This window comes from Peromyscus leucopus, chromosome 7, assembly GCF_004664715.2.
Source record: "Peromyscus leucopus breed LL Stock chromosome 7, UCI_PerLeu_2.1, whole genome shotgun sequence".
NCBI classification, from domain to species: domain Eukaryota; kingdom Metazoa; phylum Chordata; class Mammalia; order Rodentia; family Cricetidae; genus Peromyscus; species Peromyscus leucopus.
The window spans coordinates 4,183,653-4,193,069 of record NC_051069.1 but is presented as its reverse complement, the minus strand read 5'-3'; positions in this window follow the sequence as shown (position 1 = coordinate 4,193,069).

Sequence of the window (9,417 nt, the reverse complement as noted above, 5' to 3'; positions counted from 1 at the left end):
ATTGCTCATGAGTTATTCCTGGTCTGTAAGATGGTGATGTGGTTACATCTATGACTTATCTCCCTGAATGGTGAATGAAATTGCATCTAACTGCCAAACTGACTTTGAATTTTGCCAGTGATGGTGGGTGAGCTGTATAGTGGACACATAAGATCACCCCATCTCCTGTTAGTTCTTACAATGGTAGGAATAATTCAGGCTGCCAGTCACAATAGATGAGGTGTGGGAGTGGCCACAGGTCCACCCAACCCTAGGATTGGCACAACCATCATGCTCCGAAGCTCTCCTTTCAACCAAGTTGCACCAGAGGATGCATACTGATTTGTTTGACTGTGCTTAAAACATTCAGTCCAAGCCACAGCTGGTTAGTTCTTAAACCCTAGTCTCATCAGTGAAGATCTGAACAGCACGGATGGGCACCCGGTATCACTTAGTGTGTGACAATGACCTTCTCAAGACTGAAGGCAGGGATGTTATTCTTCTCCATGCAAGTGGGGATGCCTGCCATTCACCCTACGAGCCTGCCCTCACTCAGAGCTTCTGAGATGACTCGTATGTAATCCCATCACAAACAGCATGTGAGCCATTTCAGAGTCCCACAATTTATTCCATTTTCCCATAGAGGGGGATGTTAGAAACCTAGCCCCATTTCATTATCCATTTGAATAACTTTCTCAATTTCGAGCTTTCTGCCTAACCATGAGGGCTGAATTATGACTAGATTCTCACTCTCTCATGCTCTCTCTCTTTCTCTCCCTGCCTAGTGGGAGCACTAAGTAGATAAATAAAAATCACTGCAGAATAATTGCAGGTGCTGTGGGCTAAAAGTCAGGCTGGGCCCATCCACAGTCTCTGAGCCTTGTCTGGGTCTTTTCTTACTTTATTTTTTATTTTTTTGGTCCATCATTATAGAGGATTCAATTACCTCCATGAGCACTGTGGAAGTTTGCATACATCAACCCTGGGGCATTATTCATCACAATGTATTTTTGAGAGTGAAAGAAAAAGAGGGTTATGTTTCTGGTTCTCCCTAAAGCTGTTATTTTTCATGCGGAGACTTGGTCAAATTTTAGCATTTTGAACCCTCCCCTGATTTCCCAGCTCAAGCATGAGCTATTCTCAGAGTGTCCTTATGCAAATGACAGAGAATTCAGAGTATGAAAGTAAGGCTGGTTGGCATTGCTGTGCAGGGTCTTTCTCCAAGGGGGCCAAGCAAGTGGAAAGAGAGCGGACCTGGAAATCAGTCCCTTCCCACCAGATTTGGAGGATCTTGGAAATAACATTGAAGAAGATATATGTAGAATGGAGAGATAACCAAATCTGTGGGGGAACGGCTTCCTCTGGTGCTCATAGAATCTTCTAATACTGGTGGCCACTGTGGAATGCTTCCTCCCAGCCAGGCACTCTTCTGAGAGCCCAGAATTTCGTCTCAGACTCCCATAAGGAAGATAGTGTGATCACTCTCATTTTGCAGAGACTGACCCAAAGGGGTTAAAAAAAAAACTTAACCCAGTTCACAGAGCCAATAAGGGTTAGAGATAGTGCTGAAAATTTAGGTAGAGTTGCTCTAGTGCCTCTGCATTTGTCTGCAAAACTTTGACTTGTGAATGTTGATTATCAGTGGCTTGCACGCTGCTATGGTGACATACACTGACGAAAGCAACCCAAGGGAGGGAGGGTTTATTCCGGCTCACAGTGCAAACGTATCAACCATCACTCTGAGAGAGGCAGGGGGGCAGGAGCCTGAAGCAGCCAATCACATCTCATCTGCAATCAGGAAGCAGAGAAGGATGGATATTGTTCTGCTCGCTTTCTTTCTTTAAAAATGTGCATTTGTGTGTGTGTGTGTGTGTGTGTGTGTGTATGCATTAGTATGGAAGTCAGAGTCCAATTGCAAGAGTCAGTTCTCTCTTTCCATCATGTGGAACCAGGCCAGGGTCATAACTCAGGTTGACAGTATTTTCAGCAAGCATCTTTATCCACTTAGTCATCATACCAGTGCTATTTTTAGATATATTGATGATGGATAGATAGATAGATAGATAGATAGATAGATAGATAGATAGATAGATAGATAGATATGGAGAGATAGACAGACAGACAGACAGACAGACAGTCCCAGCCCAGGGGATTTACCACTCAAAATGGACAGTTCTTCCCATTTCAATTAACCTAATGAAGATAATTCCTCATAGGCATGCCCAGAAACTACTCTTTCAGGTCATCATTTGTCTTAGTTAGGATTTTTATTGCTGTGAGAAAACACCATGACTGTGGCAACTCTTACAAATAAAACATTTAATTGATGTGGTGGCTTACAATTTCAGAGGTTCAGTCCATTATCATCATGGCGGGGAGCATGGCAGCATGCAGGCATATATGATGCTGGCTACCTCTTGACTAGAAGGCAGCAGGAAGTCTACTGATAGTCACACTGAGGGAAGCTTGAGCAAAAGAGACCTCAAAGCCTGCCCCTAGAGTGACACACTTCCTCCAACAAGGCCACAACTCCCAATAGTGCCACTCCCTTTGGGGGCCATTTTCTTTCAAACCATCACATTATAGATTTCATCAAGTTGAGAGAGATTAACATTTGCACTATCTTTTGCCATTTGTTTCTGGTGACCTAGCTTAGTTCCAGCCTGCAGCTCTTGAGTTCTTGTACAGAAGCCCTTGGTAGTAGAAATACCTTTATTCCCCTATCCTAGTATATGTGCATCAGAGCTAGAGACCAGACAGAGGTCACGTGCTGCTGTGTTCATGATTTAAGAGTTAAAATTCTGCCTGAAAGTATCAAACAAGTTATATTCTCCCCAACGTTGTCTTCATAATGATAGGGAGAAGTAATAAAGAAGACCGATAATATTAAGTATTGCCAGTGATGTAGAAACATCTAGAACTCTCTTCTTACATTGCAACTGGAAACTTAAATAGCGTAGTTGCTTTAGAAAGCAATTTGGCAAATCTTCACATTGTCAAAAATAGAATCACTTTATGACATGTCCATTCTAGTCCTCAGTGTATATGCCCAACAGCAATGGAAACCCATTCAGACAAAAGCTTGTATACAAATGCCCATCATGTCGCCATTCATGATAGCTAAACAAAGGCTAGGAAAGATGTGATGTATTCATATAATACCTTGTACATTATTATTACACATGGATATTGGTAATAGGTATTGGCATCATGTATCAAAACTTACATACAAATTATGAAACACTAGTTCATGGTACAAAATTGATAATCTTTCAAAACATTAAATGGAAGAAACTACCTGGGAGTAATGCTCATACCTGCAATCCCAACACTTGGGAGGTCGAAGCAGAGGACCATGGGTAGTTTGAGGCCAACTTGAGACTAGAAAGTGAGATCCTGTCTTAATGAATGCATGAATGAATGAATGAATGAATAAATAAATAAATAATAAATAAACGCAGAGGCCACTTATTATATGATATCATTGATTTGAAATGTCTAGAATAAGAAAATCTACAGAGACAGGAAGTAAAATAGTGGGGTTTCTAGAGTTTGAGGTTTAGGGAGTGGCTGCTAATGGATATAGAATTCCTTTTGGGGTCAAAGATCAATTCTGAGATCAATTCTGATAATGGTTATCCAACTCTACAAATATACTAAAAAGCCACTGAATGGCACACTTCAAATGGTGAACTATATGGAGTATAAATATTATCTCAGTAAGGCAGGGCATAGAACAGGAGAGATGGGACAGGTTTTCTAGCCACAATATTAACCAGGAAGATCTCAGAGCATCCAGGTAGAGAACTGTACTGGCCTTTATGTCTAAGAAAGGGCCAAGAGTCCAGAAGCACATTTGAAAGAAATAGAGCTAGTTTGTACTTCCAGCTTAGGGGTCCCCACTGAGGAGTGTGGGCAACACAAAGATGGGAGCTGCTGCTACGTCCAGCAAGTGCTGGGTTAGATGGGGGTCATGCAAGTAAACCCGGGGTCCAGTCCCCTTGCCTTCGGGGAAAATAATGTATCTCACAGTGAAGGCACCAGAACCCAACTGATTATGAAAACTGAATGGAATTTGGGAGACAAAATCCAGTTAATGCAAGTACACTGAGAAAAAAAAATCATGAGTCAGAGTATACTCTGCACTTCACAGCGGTTTCAGACAACTGTGGCTGGCAGTTTCTAAGGTAGCCATAGTGATCCTCATTCCCCACGTTTAAAGCCTCTCCAACCCTCCTCACCTGTGATCCATTTGCTTCGCGTCTGTAAAACACAACAAAGGGCAATGAGATGTCTTGTCTATGGTTGTGTGATTAGGTTGCGTAGTGCCTTTGTTCCTATAGCAGCCTGTAGCTATTTATTGCCTTCTTGGCTGTGATGGGACAGGCTGGCCCCCCATCTAGACCCTTTAACAAGGAGCCAATGGTAGTCTCTGACTAATGAACTGGCATCCACACTGTCTGGCAGCCTTGGAAAAGCCAGATCCTGTAAATAGTCACACATGTTTAAAAGCAATCCTTCCAGTGGAGCCTTGAGCTGAGACCACACCCATCTGCACGTTTGTGAGAGACACCACGGGAGAAGCCAGCTAAGCTCTGACTGCATTCCCGACTCCCCACCTACAGGGAGAGAATCAATACGTGTAGTTTTAGGAACCGTGTTTGTGATCATTGATGATCTAGTGATAGATAAGACACAACCCCTCAGTCCTAATCACCTAGGGCATATGTTAGTCTACAGCATGCCGCTACATCAGTGGTTCTCAACCTGTGGGTCTCGACCCTTGTGGGGGATGGATATCAGATATTCACATTACAACTCATAACAGTAGTAAAATTGCAGTTTTGATGGAGCAATGAAAATAAGTTTATGGTTGGGGGGGGTCTCCACAGCATGAGGAACTGCATTAAAGAGTTGCAGCATGAGGAAGGTTGAGAACCGCTGCTCCACGGGGAATGAGGAGGAGATATTTGGCTTGAGGTCAGCAGTTATTACCATGGACAGCTGGGCACGAACAAAGTCTGGGGTGCTGAGTTGCCTATAGAGTCGGTGTCATTTGACTCAACTCCTAAAGGCAGGGAGCAGACACGTCCTATTTGCCTGTGTCTCTCTTTGCAGCACAGTTTGCATAAGACAGATGCTGAGATAATGTAAGCAAATGCTGAACCCTCTCAATGGTAAGGTCTCTAAAGGGACACTCTCTTCCTTTTACTCCAAATGGAATGAATAGGAGAATGGGCAGAGGAATGACAGAGTCAGGAGGTCAGGGACACCCCCAGAGCTTCCCAGCCGTGCCGTGAATACTCAACTAGGAGGAGTTGGCTCGCTCCCAGGCTCCCTTCTTCCTTGCATCTCTTTAAGCCCCACATTTACATATTCATTTTCAGACTATTTAAGAGAATTGTATCACCTCCCTGTCTATACCTCTGGTATATTCTATGACTCCCTGAACTTGAACAAGTTTCTCCAGCTCCCGAGTAACCTCTCTGACCTTGAATCCAGTGGGCCTGATGAACCTCTCTCTGCAGTCCTCAGCCACAGCAGCCATATCCTTCGAGAATGTTCAGCCCTCTTGGCTCCCATGGGCCTCCTTCACTGCACATTCATCTCATATCATTTTTACCTCCTTTCCCTTAACCCCTTAGTGTGCTGGTTCCTCAAGGGTTTTTCTTAGCCTTCCCTCTGATCTCAGTGACTTTCTTCTGGGGTAGGGGAACACCTGCCTCCCTCCTGCGTGTCTTTAATTGCAGAGTAGGCAGGCATCCTGTCTCATGCACCTGCAGCTCAAGTCCCTTGTCTGTTCCTCTCTGCACGTGGATATCTCCAAAGCACCTCAACTCCGTCCTCTCTAAAGCTACCCCACCTCCCAGACCTTGACCCTGGGTGAACTTTCATATCCTACTCAGACCTCTGTCAAATGGCTCTTCCAGGAAATCTGCTCCACTGCACTCTTTGGCTCTGTGCTTTTCCTTCATCAAATCTACCATCACTTCTAAGCATCTTCTTGGAGTGATGAATGGATGGAGGTCTTCTTCTAGACTGGACTGTAAGCTCTGCAGGAGTGAGGGGTGTCATGGCTGTGTTGCTCACTACCACTGTCCCCCACTCCATAGCCAGCACAGAAGCTGCAATAGTAAATATTGATTAAATGCATAAGTGCAGGCCGAATTCCTCTCATTCTCCTTCATTACTTGATTCAGTTGATTGATTTCTATATGCCAATAGGAAGACTATGATTCCATCTTTACGTTTGGTTCTTTGTGAATTTCCAAAGAAAGCTTATGTACAGAGTCAGCAGGGCCCTTCCTACCCAGTAAGGAGCCACAGTTAAGGAGTCTCTCCTCTACCCAATGTGTTTCCTCATTATCTAGATAATAGCAGGCAATTAGTGCTAGAATGTGTTTTAAAGTATGAGGTCTAATTACTTCACTTTTCAGGTGGGGAAACTGAGGCCCAGGGGAATCAAATGGCTCTCTTGGGATGAAGTTAGTTGCAATGGTAAAAATTTGTTTCCTGCTTTCTTGAAAAGTATGCCATAGCATGCCATATATATGGTATATGTATGTGTGTATACATATACATGTACCGTGGATACTATATATGATACACACATATATAATATATACAAAATCAATATGGTATTCACATATAAATATACACATACATAACCATACATGTTGGTTATTTTTTTGGTCAACTTGGCACAGCTAAAGTCATTTGGGAAGAGGTAACCTCAACTGAGACAATGCTTCCATCAGATAGGCCTGTAGACAAGTTTGAGGGGTCCCCCCTCCTTTTTTAGCTAATGATTGATGTGGAAGGGTCCAACCCACTGTGGGTGGTGTCATCTATGGCATGTCATCTTTGGTTACATAGAAAAGCAAACTGAGGAACCCGTGAGGAGCAAGCCCCTGTGTATCTTTCCTTCTGTCCCTGCTTCCAGGATCCTGCTCTGAGCATTTGCTTTTGCATCTCTCAGTGATGGTCTATAAGCTGTGAGATGAAAAGAACCCTTCCCTCCCCACCAACGCTGATTTTTATCATGGCGTTTAAATAGCAATAGAAAGCAATCTAACAAACACTCTGTGTGTGTGTGTGTGTGTGTGTGTGTGTGTGTGTGCGCGCGCGCGTGCGCGCGCACGCGCGCGCATGTGTATACAGTAAATTGAGTCAACAAAAAGGGTGTGTGTGTCTAAACATTTCCAGGCATTTTTGGTGCATAATCAAGATTCCAAGGGAAATCGAGATTTATACTTACATTCTTGGAATCCATGCAACCCTTGGTCCAGAGCCTCCCATGTTATAGTTTTAGTCTAGAATAACATCTAGAAACCTGACAGGACAGAGCGTACCAACCATCAGGAGACAGCGGTCGACTGAGGTCAGCATTCCGAATACTCTCGGGTACTAATGTTGGCCGATTTATATGTAGACACATTCTTCTCTCAATCTGCCTTCTGCTGAACATCACAACTAATTTCTATCATAAGAAGCTATCTAGGGTCAAGCTGGTGACACTTTTGTGTACCTACTTCAATATTTTCGTCGTATTTGCATGCAGAGAATGTGGAACTTTAAAAATGTCCTGTTGGTTACTCTGCCAGAGAAGGGGAGATGAAATGACTCTCCCCTCATTCTCTCAGAGCACTGATGGCAACAAAACCTTATTTCCTGAAGGGAACCCAGGTTCTTGGCCAATGGGAGCTTCCGGTTTGACTGGGGGTGCTGACCTCCAAGGTCAGCAGGAAGGCAGAAGTGGTCAAGGGTTGAAGGGAAGTTCTAGAACAAGGAAGTTAGGGCTGCCCTGGCTCAGCCCGCCAATCCCCCATCCTCGCATGGAGCTGAGCCAATGATACAGCAGCCCAAGACTGAGGCTCAGTGGGGTTCATAGAAGGGGGACTGAGACTTGGTCACTGAGAAGAAAATAGTGGGACTGAGAGTTGAGGTCCCCCGGAGCACTCCGGGGGGGGGGGTGTTAAGATTCAGCCATCGAAAACAGATTTCTCCCTGTCTCATGGGATCTGGCAAAATCCAAGGATACAAGTTAGCTTCATCACTCTGTTCTTCTTCTATTTAGGGAGTTTTGAAAAAAACAGGGCTAATAAGTTCAAATACAAGACATCAGTCCAACAAGAACAGATGCATGGTGAAGTCTATCAGAGAGATCAGCACCCAGCACCCTCCTGCCAGCCAAACCATGCTACCTACCCTTCTTCTTTAGTTCCTGTTGCTGCTGTCACAGAACACAAGCCACTTGGTGACTTTAAACAATCCAACTGTACTCTTATGATCTGGGATCAGAGGCACAAAATGGATCTCAGTGGACTGAAATCAAACTCTTGGCAAGGATGTATGCCTCTAGGCAAACATTCATGTACATTAAGGGCGTCCATTCCCTGTGTGCCATACTCCTGCCTCATTCCCCATTTATTATTATCCTATAGAGAATTTGAAGAAGAAAATAATAAAATACTGGTTTATAGAGCATACCTAATTTCAAATCAAAATAAGAAAGTTACTCCAAACTCTAGCCTCATCTCGGCCAGCCTCCGGCCAGGTGTTCATGGTCATTCATAATTATTTTCTTCTACTACTCATTCTGTGTTGCCTTTGACTCAGCAGGTGTGTCTGTTGGTTCCTAGCCTAGTGGGTGACACAGACCTTTATTCTCGAGGGGGTTTGATCATAAGCAATCCTGCCTATATTGACTTGTAGTTTTCCGTTTTAATCAGAGAATGAGAGAAGAACAAGAGACTGCCAGCAGATTTTCTTACACTGAGTGTGTACTCTTCCTTTTCCTCATTGTGTGATAACAACCTAACCCCCTGGCAGTCAGGCTCACCCATCCCAGTCAGTTTAGTACCCTTTCTCTGCCTGTTGGTTCATTGGCTTGAGAATCCCCAGATGTCAGCCTCACATTCCACTCCAAGAGAACCCACTGTTGTGCTCCTTGGGAGGCATTGCTCTCAGGGACAGTGAAACCCCTAGAGCAGCAGATTGTAGTTGTGGGGATGGGATGCAAAAAAGCTGCTAGGGATGGAAGTGTGCATTACTGGTGAAGGTGAGAGCTCCATTAAAAGAACTAAAGAGAAGAGGTTGAGGGGGGAAGAGACGTGAAGGGAGAGAGGGAAGGGGGAAGGAGGGAAGGGGAGGGAGAATGGGAGAAATATGTAGACCACTAAGATAATAGTTGCAGAGGAATTCCTGCCATTTCCAACCTCACCACAGTCCCACAGCCTCTGTCTGTGGGAGAAACACCTCGGTATATTTGCTGTTGATTGAGAGTGTACCAGGCCAGCTACTGGAGGAGTAGTTGGAGGACATGGTCAGACCATGAGCATGAGCCTAGGGCTGGGCTGCATTCCCTGTAGAATGAGATTCTTCAATAGATACTACACTGTGCTGAATGTTGTTATGGAGAACGTGGTGTTTACAGGT